Here is a 16,510-nt window from a genome sequence, read left to right as displayed (position 1 = left end):
TAGGTAGATAAGAGGTCGCTTTAATGAGGGTTGTTTACTGAGTGTGGCTCTGTGCCATGGGGTCACACCTGAGTCACGCACCCCGGAACACAGAGTTTTCCCCTCAGGAGCCGGACTTTCACCAGGTGCTATGGGCGAAGAGGGTCAGGAATGACATTCTAAGCATATGCGACCGAGTCAGGGCGTCCTAGGAGGAACCAAAGTTTCTGCAGCAGAGACAAAATTCCAGGATGGCCGGTGACTACCATGTCACCACACATATCTGGGCAGTGGCTCTTCTCTCGGGTCAGAGTCCTGAGAAGGGAAAGATAAAGAGACTTTGGGACGAGGTACAATTGCGTGTGAAATACCCTCCCCTCCCCCCTCCTTATTCTTCCCACCTCCAGCACCTTAATTGCTGTTCACATCTCGTAAATGGATGATTGCTGAACATGCTGTCTTTCCCCATCATTCCTGTAAATACGGAGACGACTCACAGTCCCAGCAATCTCCCACATGCCACAGATACTACGGTGATTTGATTATTTTAAAATAGCTGGTTTTAGGGGAGAGTGTGGGGGCAAGGGGGAGAGTTTCCCGATGGCTTCTTTTGTTTGTTTCAGTTTTTTCACGTAAATTGCCTCATGTCTAAGTGTTCTATGGACAGCTTCACAACCACACCTCAGGGCTTTCTGGGCTTTCTGAAGAGGGACACTGAATTTTTGCTGGTCTGATCTCAGACCCCAGGCACGAGGCAAGGCTCACCCTCCTACCCTGACCCATACCTCCAGCCTGTCAAGTGGTCCACAGGCAAGTATTCTCCTTCTCTGAGATGCTCACTGAGTGCACTTAAAAACACTGGTCCCCACCTCCAAGGCGACAGCTACCATTCAATGTAAATGTGGTATTGAGGACGCTGGTGATAACACTGGCCAGCATCATAACAACATTTGACATTCAGCCTATGCAGTGGAAAGGGCATTTGTTGGTCTCTGATTCATTCAGAAATGGTGGGGAGGGGGAGGCCTTCTTTATGGTTATCGAGGTGCTGGTACCCCCTGTGTGTGACTTTCAGCCAACACCAGGAGTGAGTTTGCCATTTAGGATTGAGGTTGAGATTGGGAATCACAGCTGTACGCCTGTCACATCAGGAAAGTCAGGGTCCTGAGAGGGAGAGGAGTACAGTCACAAAGGGGTGATCCAGGACAACCCCAGGGAAGGACTGTTTAAAGAACAGGGTGTAGAGTCAGGGAGATCAGAAGGACTGTGCAGGGAAAGCTGCTTGGCCTTCAAGGGCGAACAAAGGAGGAAGCTTCATGAGGGCTGTGCTTGAGCCGTGTCTATAGGAGGGGTTCCCTACCCCACCCTGGCCACTGACCGGCCTCCAGAACGTGACCTTGGGTGGAGCAGAGTTACAGCTTATCAGAGTTTTGCAAAGAGAAAAGGAGAAGATGAATATCTGTCTCACTCCTGCCCTTTGAAATCTTCTCCGGGTGGTTCCCATTGGCCAAGCCCGACCAAGAGCAAGGGGACCGGGAGCCTGGTTGTTAAACCCATGCAGCTTCTCTGCCGGGCCCTGAGCAAGGTAAAGGAGAGATGTGCAGAGGACGTGGTGAATCTCCAGCACAGACCAACTCCAAGAAGTGGACCGTCTTCAGTGGCAAGGGACCACAACACGAGCCAGCTGCAGCCAGCTGCAGCCAGCGGTGCCCATTCTAATCCCAGCACCAGCGAAGCCTAAGCCGAGTCAAGAGGACGGCCAGGGGAAGCAGACACTTGCAAAAAGCAAACCAAAACAAACAAAAAGGCAGGACGCTCAGATTTGTCACTTTTGATCCTGTGACAGCCTTTAGTACTAAAGCGTTGTCACACACACAAGTCTGAATGAAGAAAGGAAGCAGCTCTTGGGGCGATCAGAGGCGGGGTTGGCAGAGAAAATGCAGCCTGTTTAGTGAAAACAAAATCCCAGGATTCACATAGACAATAGCTAATGCCTTTCGTATAATTATGTCCCCAGTCTTGCCTGGGATAAATCTCTACTTTAAGATCTTACTCTTCATTTGAAAACCAATTTTAACTGGCCGGTGTACTATGAAATCAAACAGGAAAATATAACTCTTGTGCAGCTTAAGAGTTCTGTTTTCGGTTAAAACAGTTAAGAATAAATTCCTGTTTGTCCTGTGTCATTTGACTCATCTGTACCAGATGTGCTTGATCAAATATTGGAGGGTGGTACTTACCTCAGGGTGTACGCTTGCCCTTGATTGGATGTAGGTGGGAGCTATGCAGGCAGGAAGTACGTCAGGATATATGCTTGGCCCTGATTGGTTCTAGTGGGAAATACCTTGTGGTTTTGCCTTTTTTAAGCCTCTGCAAAAGGTGACCGTGACCATTTCCTGGTCGGAGCCCACCCTTCTGGCCAGCATTTAAGTTTTTTTTTTTTTTTTTTTTTTGAGACAGAGTTTTTGTAGACCAGGCTGGACTTGAACTCACAGAGATTCACCTGGTTCTGCCTCCCAAGTGCTGGGATTAAAGGCGTGCACCACTGCCACCCAGCATGGCCAGCATTTAATTAAACTTGCTTCAAATTTGGCTCAAAATTGTGGTAGTTATCTTATTCTCGATGAGTGGGATTAACCTTACATTTTAATAAATGTAAGCAATGCTAATTAGGGGCCAGTGTGGAGAAGGTTCAGTCATCATGTCTGTGTCCCTGCACAGCCCTCCTATGCTGGCTTGTGCTTGGTGAGAAGAAAGTCCTTTGGAAGTGGGTATGGTAAGGGATTTCTGAAAATGTGTGTTCTCAACACTAGTGCCTAAAATATTGATATGAATATTGGAAAGAAGAAAAAGGAGGAGGAGGAGGAAAGAAAGAAAAAAGCAAACCCTGTTTTATGGTCAAATTAAACCATCACATAAATAAAAGAGTTCTCACAGTGTGAGAAATTCTAGGGCATTTAATATTAACATGAATCAGAATATCAATAATTGTGTTTAATTTGTTTGAAACCCAAATGCTGGGGCTATCACTCAGTGGTGAGCCAGACCTTGGGTTTGATTCCCAGAACCAAACAGTAACAATAACCACCATAGCAAACAAGCAGCAGGCTTTACCATGTCTTTGTTTTTCTGTGACCATAGGTCTTCATTAAAATACAATTTAAATTGAACATAGTCACTTTGGCGTCCATCATGCTAAAGTAGAATTTTATCTTCATCTTCTAATCTTGCCTTAAGGGCTTATGTACATGCATTAAAGATGCTTTAAAAACTCACCATAAGAGATTCCAAAGTGATAGCCTTCCATTTAATAGGATATTAGATTGTTTGCTTGATACAGAATAGCTTTGTTTATCTTAATATGCAGAATCAATTAAAACCCAATTATTATCAAAACAGGGACAATCATCAACACTTCAGAAAGAAAAAAATGAGAATAAAAACACTGAGCTGTGAGAGGGACAGAGAGGAAAAGCAATGAAAGAGATATCTTGATAGAGGGAGACATTATCCGGCAAGAGAGAAACATGGTGCTAGGGAAATTCCCAGGATTCCGCAAGGATGACCCCAGCTAAGACTCTTAGCAACAGTGAGCAGGGTGCCTGAACTGGCCTTCCCCTATAATCAGATTGATGATCTACCCTAATTGTCATCACAGAACCTACATTTAGTAACTGATGGAAGCAGATGCAGAGACCCACAGCCATGCACTGGGCTGAACTCCTGGAGAGCAGTTGAAGAGAGGGAGGAGGGACTATATGAGCAAGGGGTATCAAGATCATGACGGGGAAACCCACAGGAGACAGCTGACCAGAGCTAGTGGAAGCTCACGGACTCTGGACTGACAGCTGGGGAACCTGCCTGAGACCAAACTAGGCCCTCTGAGTGTGGGCGACAGTTGTGAGGCTTGATCTATTTGTGGTGCCCATGGCAGTGGGACCAGGACTTATACCAGGTACATGAACTGGCTTTTTGGAGCCCATTCCCTGTGGTGGGATACCTTGCTCAGCCTTGATGCAGGGGGGAGGGGCTAGGCCCTGCCTCAACTTGGTATGCCAGACTTTGTTGACTACTCAAGGGGAGGCCTTACCTTCTCTGATAAGTGGATGGGGGATGGGAAAGGGGAGAAGTAAATGGGGTGGGGAAAGGGGAGGGAGGGAAACTGAGGATGGTATGCAAAATGAAAAAAAAAAATTTTAATTGAAAAAAAAACCACTAGCCAGCTCTTTACAGTCATCTTTGAGACGATATGAAACGATGTGACAGGCTGTGTATGTGTTACTGTGCTGTGTACAGCTGAGATACTCCCTCACTAGACAGTCTTACTTTTTCTCTATATTTGGTCACAAGTTGTGATAGTTCTAATTGTCACTTTATGCAACCAAGAACCTGGGAAGAACATCTCATCTTAATGAGGGCTTATCTAAATCAGGTTGGCCTGAGGGCATGTCTGGGGGGGGATTCTTTTAATTTCCCAAAGACCCAGCCTGAAGTGGGTAGCACATTCCCTGGTTGGGGCCTTGGACTGTGTGAGAGGAGAGAGAGCCGAGTACTAAGCATTTGTCTCTGCTCGTGACTGTGAATGTGATGTGACCAGCTGTCGCTAGCTCCTGCAGATTTGACATTCCTGCATTGGAAATATATATATATATATTGTTATCACAGAAGAGAAATGAAACTTGAACAGAGGTATTTCTTCTACTTTGTTGTCCAGTCTATAATTCTGTTTTGTGGGCAGTGGGAGTCTTGAAAAGGAATGAGGGTTAGCTGTGAAGGGCAGAGTTCTAAACAGGTAATGCTTCTTGGTTCTCTTATGCAAATGAGAGAGATGCTAAGTCCTGGGCCAATCTCCAGGTTCTTCAGGGCTTGAAGTATCTCTGCCTTTAGTGAGGGATGTCTGTCTCTCTTATCATCCCAAATTAGCTGCACTTCATCCAGGCCAGAAAAGGAAGATGGAGAAGAGTGGGACAGCCATCTTGTCAGCTGCTGCAGGATGCCTCCAGTGACACGGTTTTGATGCTTAATTTGAAATGTCAGCTTCACTGAGCTACGATGTACACATGTTATTGGTCAAATGACACTCTATAATGTGTCTCTAAGAGTACAGGGAGTACTCATCCAGTCAACTGAAGAGTTGAATAAAACCAGTGTAGGATCTTATGTGAGTAGGACACTACCTGAAAAGGTGTTACAACCTTCTAAAATGGCACCAGTGGCTGGGGACCAAGTGTTTGAACAAGAGCCTGTGGGGAACGTTCCACTGATGGGTGATGTCACTCTGTATGCTGTGAATGTGTTGCTCTGATTGGTTGATAAATAAAATGCCGATTGGCTGGTAGCCAGCCAGGAAGTATGGGCGGGATAAGCAGACAAGGAGAATTCTGAGAAGAGGAAGGCTGAGTCAGGAGTTGCTAGCCAGACACAGAGGAAGCAAGAGGACAGGGCAAAATTGAGAAAAGGTAATAAGCCATGTGGCTAAACATAAATAAAAATTATGGGTTAATTTAAGTGTAAGAGCTGGTCAGTAATAAGCCTGAGCTAATGGCCAAGCAGTTATAAATAATATTAAGCCTCTGAATGATTGTTTTATAAGCAGCTGCAGGACTGGGGACAAGAGAGATTTGTCTGGACTGTGGGGGGCTGGGCAGGACACAGGAAAACGTCCAACTATAAATGGCACCCAATGGCTCGAGTTCCACCTCAAACCTGAGAATACTTAGGCGATTCTAAACGGAGCCCAAAACAGGCTCCTGCTTCATGTCTCATGTGGGCCGTGAGACACCGCAGCATTCGGACTTGAGCACAGCGTGGTGGATTCCCACCTTGGTACACAGTGGCATCTCCAAGCTACATAGAGCATTGCATGGCAGATTTGGCCTTTGCTAGTACAGGGGAAAAACAAAAAGAAAGAAAGAAAAGGTTTTTGGGCTACACACTGCTGGATGGAAGCATAGACCCACTGCCTCCCAGAGTCGGTGGAGAGCATGGTCCTCCCAGAGCTGGCGGTAAATGTAGTTCTACCATGTTGGAAAGTTGAGGTGGGTGGAGCCAGCTGCCAAAGCTGCTATTTTAGTCCTAGTAATGCTGCAGTTTCATAATTAATATAGGCCTCTGTGTGTTTACTTGGGGGATGAGAGTGAGAGAGATTTGTCCCAACCACCAGCTGGCTGGGACACAGGAAAACTTCCAGCTATAGTCCACATTCAAACTTCAACTCCTTCCCTCCTTCCCTCCATGTGTATGCATGTGTGGTGTGCATGTGTGTGATGAGTGGATTTCACACCCTTCAGAGTAGCCATGAGTAGTCAGCTGTGATACCTAAATATTCTCTTACTTTAAGGAGATGGTTGAGGCTGTCACCTTAGAAGTCTGAACTTCTACATAGCATATCAGGTAGCAGCGTTGCCATCTGATCCACCATCAAAGTTCATAAAGTCATCATTTAGACCTAGACTCCCTCATTTTTACTGTACATCCAAGGTACTTAAAATAACGAACATCTCTACAAAGATAAAATACTGTCCCTGGCTCACTGATATAATTGTGTGTAGCATGGAAATAGGCTATTTGATCTACCTTCAGCCTGGTGTGGAATTAAAAGTGATTGCCCCTGAATATCAAGTAACACACACACACACACACACACACACACACACACACACACACACACACACACTCACACATATATGGACCAAATTTTTTACTCCTTTTATTGTTGCTAGAAGTTTGTCGGAGGTGAGGAATGACAAAGAAAGGCTTGGACATTATTGCCAAATCACTCAGTTTCTAGACTGGGGACTTGGAAGGCATTTCACTAACTAGTGGCAGATGATGTCACTCCTTGGTTTTGGAAACAGCCCTCTACAACCTTGTAAAAAGGGGGAATAGGTACTCCAATTCTTCTTGTGTCTGCACAAGGCTAACTGGACATAGCTCCTGTTGGTGACTTCTCATGGCTGGCTGGCTGTTCCTCCTACTGTGGAGAGAATGAGGAGACTGTGAGACCTCAATTTGCTTTGCAATTAGTATGCTATCAAACTCACTATGAGATGGAAAGCTGAATAAACTTCCAGGGCCCAGTGCATCACAGAAAAATTAGGCCATGTGTTTAAAATGTTATTCAGCAGCCCAACACAGTGGCAGAGCTTTTGGCCCATTCAGGACCCATCTGACTACAGCACATCTACAAAGTGATGCTGTTTAGTGAAATGCATTTAGCACCCAGATCCCACTGAAGACCTTACTCAGCACTCCCCTCATCCCTCCCCACTGAGTTCTCAGTTCTGCATCCTTTTCAAAACCTTTACTTCTGCTAAACAAATACACAAAAAACCATCATGGACTGTGAGGTCTAATGAGAAAGTCTCAATTAGCTTTACCCAGATTTTTTTCTTTAGATTTTTGAATATCAGAACTCACAGATATTGTCCTGTCTTTTGACTCCTTCAAATACAACTCTATCCCCTAGCCTACTTTGAAGTCTTAGGTATACATGTGGTAAATATTTACTTTCCTATTGTTAGGGGATTCCTAAGGATTAAATTAATTAGAAATATTCTTCCAAAGTCCTTGACATTGAATATGGAAATAAAAATGACCCATTGAAATGAAATCATCTGCATTTAGTGTAGGTGAACACTGGGAGAAGCCAAGAGAGATAGGCTTATCAGAATAAAAAAGGCTTTGTCAGTCAAATTAAAGACCAGTTTTCTAATCATAGTGGCTTCTTATTGCTTTGCTTTCAGCAAGACTGCATAAGGGTTCTCCAGAAATAAAACCAATAGGGTGTATGTGTATGTGTAAAGCTACAATATCTATCTATCTATCTGTCTATCTATCTATCTATCCATCCATCCATCATCTATCTATCTTCTTCTTCTTCTTCTTCTTCTTCTTCTTCTTCTTCTTCTTCTTCTTCTTCATAATCATCATCATCATCATCATCATCATCATCATCATCATCATCTATGTGGTGGTTTGAAAGAAAATGGTCCCTAAAGGGAGTGACACTATTAGGACGTGTGGCCTTATTGGGGTAGGTGGTCTTGTTGGAGGAAGTGTGTCACTATAGAGCCAGTCTTTGAAGACTCATGTATGTTCAAGCCACCCACAGTGTCTCAGATCACTTCCAATGCTGTGGGATGGTCTTTCTGTACGCTTTGAATATGTATTGCTCTCATTGGTTGACAAATAAAGCTGATTTGACCTATAGCCAGGCAGAATATAGGTAGGCGGGAAAACCAAACTGAATAGAGGGAGAAAGAAAGGCAGAGTCGAGAGACCCAAGCCAGCTGCCCAAGAAGCAAGATGCCAGCAGACTGGTAATGCCATGGCCACATGGCAATACATAGATTAATGGAAATGGGTTAATTTAAGTTATAAGAGCTAGTTAGTAATAAGCCTGAGCCATTGGCCAAACATTTATAATTAACATAAGCCTCTGAGTGATTATTTGGAAATGGCTGCAGGGTGAGGCAGGACAGAGAAAAGCCTCTGATTACAACTTCCTATTGCCTTCAGATCAAGATGTAGGGACTCCCAGCTCCAGCACCATGTCTGCCTGCATGCTGCCTTGCTTTCTACCATGTAAGTGAGTCACCTAATTAAATGTTTTCCTTTATAAGAATTGCTATGGTCATAGTGTTTTTTCACAGCAATTGAAACTTTAACTAAGACTATCTATCTGTCTATCTATCATCTATCTATCATCTATCTATCTATCATCTACCATCTATGTGCCTTACATACATAAATTTGTAAAAAGGATTTAGCTTATAGATATTAAAGTGCTCAAGCCCTGCTGTGTGTAGAGTTGTCAGCAAGCTGGAGACTGGGAAGTGCCAGAGGCATGATCCTGTCTGTAGACCAGGAAGCTTAAGACTCAGGGGACACCCATGAAGGCTTCTATGAAGGCAGCAAGGAGGAAGTTTTTATATATGCAGAGAATAGTTAGCATTTTTGTTTTGAACAAAGTCGACCACCCAAGACAGGGGACCCTGCTTTCCTCAGCCTATTTAAATACCAGCAATTTCATGTAAAAACATTCCCCGCCTAGAAACATCCAGAATATTGTTTGACCATCAAGCTAACATGTGAAATTAACCACCATAGACACCCTCTTCTCACAAATTCTTCAGAGCACTTAACATTCCTGGCTTCCCATGTTAAAATGAAAGTACCTTAGACTAATTACATTTAGCACGCCAAAACAAAAATCAACTGATTCACAAATTGGGCAGCAGCTGCGACAGTCACAGCAGGTTTCAAGAGCTCTCCCAACAATGTCATCTGATAGCGTTTATGGGAAAACAGAAGCATGTCACAGAAAAATAACTTAATTGGTCCCAGCTTAGTCAGCCAATCACACAATTGATTACAGCCTAACCTGTTAATTATTTATAGCTTCATTAGTTAATTGGCTACAGGCCCTCCAGAAGCCAAAGAGAGTCTAGTTGCTGTGATTAGATTCTAAATTGATCAGCTTTACCGGGCTCTGTGTAAGACCTCAGTTCAAACCCTGTAAAATTTTGCTCAACACATAGTATACAGAAAGCAGTTCGTTATTTGTTTAATTCTATCACTTGGCCATCACGGAACATTAATTATATCAACAACTTAATTAGGACTGAAGATTTAATTACATGTAAATTCTTGCACCGGCAGCTTCGCGGGTCCTGTTTTTGTGCTGGGCACAGAAAGGTCAGTACTGCACAAATGAGAACGGACGGCTGGCTCGTCCCAAGGATGCTGCCTAGGAAGTGCAATTTAACAGGTTCGCCTGAGAACTTCCTCCTGTACTTTGTGTGCCTCTCGTTAGAGAAGTGCTTTACTTTCTCTTGTGACTACAGTTTTAGAGTTGGAACCTACAAAGGTCATTGTCCACCGCCGTTGCCATGTGGGTTTTTTTGATGGAGGCAATGCAGAATGAAAGGTGAATAGTGCTGCTCAAAAGATCAGAAGGCAGCAGTAGAATCAGCTTCAACCACGCCATGGGAGGTGGAGGGAGTAAAGGAAAACAAGAATCCAGGATAGAGCAGTGAGGGGAAGATGGATGGAGAGAGGCAAGGCCCGGAAAGACACCTGGTAGCATTCAGCCCTGCATCCCTGAAGATGCCAAGGCTGTAGGAAGAGAGAGAAAGCAGCCCAGTGCTCAGAGAAGGAAGATACGAAAGGGCAGAAGAGCCATCGTTCTGGAAGTACTTGAAGAAAACAAAAAACAAGAGCCTGACAGTGAGTGATGTCCCAAGTCAGCGCAAGCTTGAAATAAGAGGAAGCTGGGTTCATAATCATCGGTGCTCCGTGCCTCTGTCTGCAAGCTTTCATCATGCTGTTCTCTCTGCCATTTCTCTGGTAAACTGCCATGAGTTACCAAGTCTCAGCCTGATGCTCTTTCCTCCTAGAAGAGTGCAGTTGGTGTCTTTCACCTGCATTATAATCACCCTGTTGGAGAAGCTATCACAGTGATGGAAGAGCTCTGACCTATCTGCATTCCTGTTGGAGCTGGGAGCAACCTGTTGATGCTGGGTTTTGTTGAAAGCTTTATCTTCAGAACCAGCCCAGTGCCTGGCAGCTGGTCAGATGTTAGCAGTTGTTTCTCAATGCAAAGGAGTGAAAGAATGAATGGGGATCCCATCCCCGCTTTCCCAACATTTAAGACGGTGTTACGGGAATTCAGTGGGTGAGATAGGAACAGTGAGGAAACAAGAGTTCCTGGCCTCAAAGAGACCGTAGTATGATAATATTTACAAAGAATGATGCTACACAGGACAAGTTGCCTAATATTATTCCACAGCAAGGGGCAACAGTAAGGCTAGATTGAGCAAATAAAAATGCAGAGTGCCAAATGAAACTTGAATTCAAGTAAGTAGTACACACTATGTTGTTGAATATCTGAGACAGACTCATCATACACATTATTTATCACTTACTAGAATTCACATGTGACTATATTTTACTATTCCTAGAGGGAAGGAGATGGGCTGTAAGACATTGCTTCTGTTCTTTTTTGTTCCCCTCTCCCTTCCAGAGAAGGGTGGGATAGTGGTGAAAAGTAGGCGACTCAATAAGGACTTGCAAAGATCACAGGTCAAAATGCAAGGAAGGGTGGTTCTGGGGGAAGAACCCCAATTTGACAAGCACCCAGAATGGCATGTTCAAGACTGCCTGATCTCCGGCTTGACAGGTGTGTGAAAGGGGGTGACCAGTGTGTAAAAGGGGGTGACCATGAAGCTGAATGGTCAGGCAGGATCTGGCATTGCCTCCTACTCTGCCGTCTTGGCCTCCTGAGCACCACTGCCTCCGCCCCTCTGCTGTCTTCATGGACAGGCAGAACTAGATCCTTCTCCCTGGGCAAATATTTCCTCCTTACTTAATTGGGCTTGAACATTCGTCCCTCATTGTAAACAGCGAACAGGAAAGGCCAGGAACATTTTGCAAGCATTATAAATTGCTCAATGTGTGTGTGCTTTTAAACACTGGTGTCAGAACAGCGAAGCTGAGGAAAAAGTGAATTATGATGGCAATGTAGCAAAGGAAGATGTGACAGTGTGAGAGATGTGACAGTGTGAGAGATGTGAATCTTAGGATTATTGTCATTTCACTGGTGCCACTTTCTGTTATAGCAACCACCTAGCTTTGTACAGTACATATATGATGATGAAGACGTGTACTCAATGATCAAAGTATATCTGTGTGGAAGTGCCCTCGTGTAACACGTGCCACGTACAGTGAAAAATATAAAAACATATATATATATGTATTTGTATATATATATATATATATATATATATATATATATATATATATACACACACATAATGTAATACTTTAAAAAGCTCCCTGGTGATTAGGAAAGAGAAGGAAATACTTAAATAACCTTTATTGATCACTTATTATATTCCAGATGGCAACATGGCATTACCCTTGATCTTCACAATATTATAATGTAATTATATAATTATATAATTTATATATAATATAAATATATGTTAATTATATGATAACACTATAACCTTTTAGTTATTTATTTATTTATTGGTTTTTCAAAACAGGGTTTCTCTGTGTAGCTTTGGTGCCTTTCCTGGACCTTGTTCACTCTGTAGACCAGGTTGGCCTTGAACTCACAGAGATCTGCCTGCCTCTTCCTCCTGAGTGCTGGGATTAAAGGCGTACGCCACTGCTGCTGCCACCACCCAGCTCAGTATAACCTTTTAAATGCACCTCTTGTTGAGAGTCACAGTATTGACTTATTATCTATAATCACCCAAAAAGCAATTAGTTATTTTGGAATCCAAACATGGTGTGGTTCCACATCTATATTGTCCCCCCAGTGCCACCATTTTTTGTAGTCACAGATATACTGGGAGCAGAAAGGAGGACATGTATGCTTCTGTCTTGTGGATGCTGAGGATGGCTTTGTGGGAGGAGATGTCTGATCACCTTAGGAAGAGGCAGTGGATGACAGATACTCCTAAGTAGACAGCAGACAGAAGAGATGGCTCAGTGTTCAAGAGCTCATGGTACTCTTCAAGAAGATCTGAGTTTGGTTCCTAGCACCTACATCAGGTGGCTCACAACCACCTGTAAATCCAGTTCCAGGTGATCAGATGCCTCAGAGGGTGTCCATGCACACAAGTGGCACACACACACACACACACACACACACACACACACACACACACACACTTAAGAATCCCTTTAAAAAGAAATATCAACACATTAACAGTCAATTAAATTATTGATATTTTATAGTTAAATAATTAAAATAGACATGATAGGACATTCTAATTATCAAAAGCTTTCCACCCTCTTCCATTGAGTGTCCCGCACTGAATGCACAGACAGAATTCTGTTTTTTTTTCCTATCCAGCATTCCCTAGAACCACACACTAGTTGCGTCACTAAATAATGATCATTTAGAATCAGCAGCTATTCATAAAATTATAACTTGGTGTCTTTCTTGTCAGAAACACCACACAGTCATGTAGGCATATATTTTAAGTTTCCTTATAACTGACATTAATGGTTGAATGGTCGGGCTAATTAAATTCTTCCTGTATAATTATTTCAACTGCATAAAATGTTCCATAACTAGAATGACATTATAGCTGGAAAATGTTAAGTTCTGTAATTATATAAGATTTAAAGTTTAAAAACAAGGACTCAACATTTCAGCAACATGTCGCCTAGGGCAAAGTTTCTGGATCATTCTTTTTCTGTGATTTTAAAAATGCAACTGTAATGGTAAAGTGTGAACCACAGTGGAGTTCCGATATTTTTACTCTCTCAAAACAGAGCCAAGTCTTTGTTTTGAATGCTGTTGTGTGATGAGCTGATATGACTTCATCCTTTAGATGAAGTCTGGCTTCTGACTCCTCTCTGCAAGGTGGCCTCCTTCCTTCCTTTGCTCATGGCTTACCTATGTCCCCCGAGACACTTAGAAGCATTGCCGTTGTTTTTCTTGTGTAGGGAAACGCTGTTCATGATTGGCAGGGTGTAGCTCTTTACCCCATAAACTTAGTCACTCGTCTTTGACGGACAGATTCTCTGATGACGAATACTCAGAAGCTTCAGGAAGGAGGACACTGCTTTTGGCCTTGGAGAGAAAGTGAATGTGTTTCTGAGTGAACCATGTAAGTCTGATGGTTATTTAGGTAAAAGATGTCCACACTTTTGACATTGTGAAATAATGTTGTCATCTAATGGTTGGGCCCACATTCATACCTATCCTAGGACACATGTGGTCTATAGGTCACAGGCTGGGGTATTGCTGATACGAAAATCCAATTTTTATTTCTTCACAGACATTATTTATACGACAATCAAATTTTTCCAAATTATGTTTTAGTTTTTCAAAATTATTTTATTTTATATAATGAGTATTTTGCTGGCCTGTATGTGCACCTCTTGTGTGCCTGGTGCTGGCAGAGGCCAGAAGAGGGCTTCGGATTCCCTGAAACTAGAGTTGCAGTCAGTTGTAAGCTACCAAGTAGTTGCTGGGAATAGAACTGTATAAGGAGAACCAGTGTTCTCAACTACTAAGCTATTTCTCCAGCTCTAATTTGTATATTTAAAGGGTTGCAAAATAGTCTAGTAAGAGTAAATACTCTTAGGTAGCCCATACAGATTGAAATTCTTTTACTTTTCTCTTTTTGAGACAGCATCTCACTATGTAAACCAAGCTGGCTTTGAAATCACAGAGTTCTTGTGCATGCATGTGTGCGTGTGCGTGTGCATGTGCGCGTATGTGTATGTATGTGTGTGTGTGTGTGTGTGTGTGTGTGTGTGTGTGTGTGTGTGTATGTGTGTGTGTGTAGGCCAGCGGAGCATATTGGTTGTCCTGCTCTATCACTTCCTGCATAATTTCTTTGAAATAGTGTCTCTCACTGAACTAGAAGCCAAGAGGGTGCTCAATAGCCATCAGTGATCCTCCTGTCTCTGTTCCCCAGAGCACTGGGGTTACAAGTCGGCACATGGCCCCACCTGGGTTTTTATGTGGGCACTGGCATCCAAATCCAGGTCCTCACGCTTGGGCAACAAGTGCTCTACCTACTGAGCCATCTCCCACAGGCCTTCTTTCACATTTTTAGTATAATTTTTCTTTACAGGATACTTTTGGTATATCTGATAGTTATGCAATGGTAACTAAGACAGAAATTAACTAATGGATAGATTTAGTTGTTGGGATTTTTAGGTGATAAACCTAAGTTCTTCTTTATACTTCAGAGTGCTTGGCTGGGTCAGATCCGTAAAACAAGAGACACACCAACAAGAAAAAAACAAAAATATAGTAGTATATTAGTATACATTTAATATAGTATCAGTATACCAGCATATTAGTGTAACAGGAACAGTATACCTTGTGTATGCATGGGGAATACTCAGAAATTCAAAGATGTGGCCTTGTATTCATGTTTGGCTGCTGTTCTGCTGAACCAGAACGCAGAGGTGAATTATAGCTTAAACTGGTGCCTCTTCCACTAATAGGAAGGTCTGGTGATTTTGCCATTCCTTCCTGGTACAAAAATGAAGACTTCACACTGGCCCTAAAGCACCAGTGGAGATGAGGCTTCTTCTTCTTCTTCTTCTTCTTCTTCTTCTTCTTCTTCTTCTTCTTCTTATTCTTCTTATTCTTCTTATTCTTATTCTTATTCTTATTATTATTTTAACTGAAAATTCTTTTTCATACAATGTATTCTGATCACACTTTTCCCTACCCCAACTTCTACCAGATTCTCCCTCCCTCCCTCCTCACATAACTCCACACTCTTTTTCTCTCTTTTTCCTTAAAAAACAAACAAAACAACAAGAAAGAGGCATATTTGAGGTAGCTGTATTCTGGTCTCCTCTAGGTCAGAGACACTCACAATAAGGAATTCCTACAATTAAAAAAATTCAGGAATGTGAAGTTGTAATTATTTTTAGATAATAATAAAGATTCCTTTGAGGGCATGGCATTAGTTATAATTTGGTCCAAAGCATGAATATTACATTTCCCCCACATGTACCAATATAAAATACTCTGCTAAAAGAAATAAGAAAATCATTTATTCAAAGCCAATCAAGAGTGACCCAGGAACATGGATCCACACTGCACTGAAGGACATGCTTCACTGTGGAAGGTGTTACATGAATCTACATAGTCGCAGAACCAAGGAAGTAATAAATCAGTATGCTTCCCAGTTACACTGGTGGATCATCAGGGTTATAGCCAAATGGGAAAGTTTGTTCTAAAGGTGTCAGATGTTAAAACATTGCTTAGCTTTGTGTTGGTAGAGGAGAGACGTCTGCTAAGCTCTGTGAGGAGTTTATCTATTAGTTATAAGAATGTCCATGAAATACAAAAAACGAAGGCAAGTGGCCACTGAAAGTCACAATGTGGCCCAAGATGATTATGATACGAGGTCTACAGAATATCACATTCTCCGCCATCATGATATCCTATGCAGCCAGGGTCAAACAACCTGCGGGATCTTTAATACAGACAGAGCTTCTTCATAGAACTTAGTTTGTCTGAGGGCCATGAGGTCAGTTGTAAGCCTTCTGAGCCATCTGGGTGAGTAACACAGCCACTGAGAAGCCTTTGTAATTCATAAATTCACCTCTATAGTTAAAACAACAATAAAAAGCACAGTGACAATCGCACCCATGTCTCTTTGGTCCCTTCCTAGGTGCCCACACTGCAGTAGGTGTTGCACACAAAAATTTTAAATGGAATTTCCCTTATACCCACACATAGCCTGTTTATGAAAGAGCATTTTATAATTTCCTTACTCTCCGCTCTTCTTTTCAACAAAGAGCTTTTAAGCAAGCAAATTTTACTGAATGAGCTCAATAATAGCATTTCAAAAGCAGCGTGGTTCTCCATGGAAGTAAAGAGTCATTCTGTTCTGGCTCTGGTTTCCTCAACAGCTTGGATTCTTTTTGAATTATGGATGGATTTATATAATTGCTGATGCTTAATCTCTGGTGATTTGGAAGCCTCATGAGGTATAAAAAGCCCAATTATTCCCCTGCCTGTGAGCAGAGCGAG

This window comes from Peromyscus eremicus, chromosome 12 (genome assembly GCF_949786415.1).
Source record: "Peromyscus eremicus chromosome 12, PerEre_H2_v1, whole genome shotgun sequence".
In the NCBI taxonomy this organism is placed as follows: domain Eukaryota; kingdom Metazoa; phylum Chordata; class Mammalia; order Rodentia; family Cricetidae; genus Peromyscus; species Peromyscus eremicus.
The sequence above is the reverse complement of the archived record's forward strand: the minus strand, read 5'-3'. Positions refer to the sequence as shown.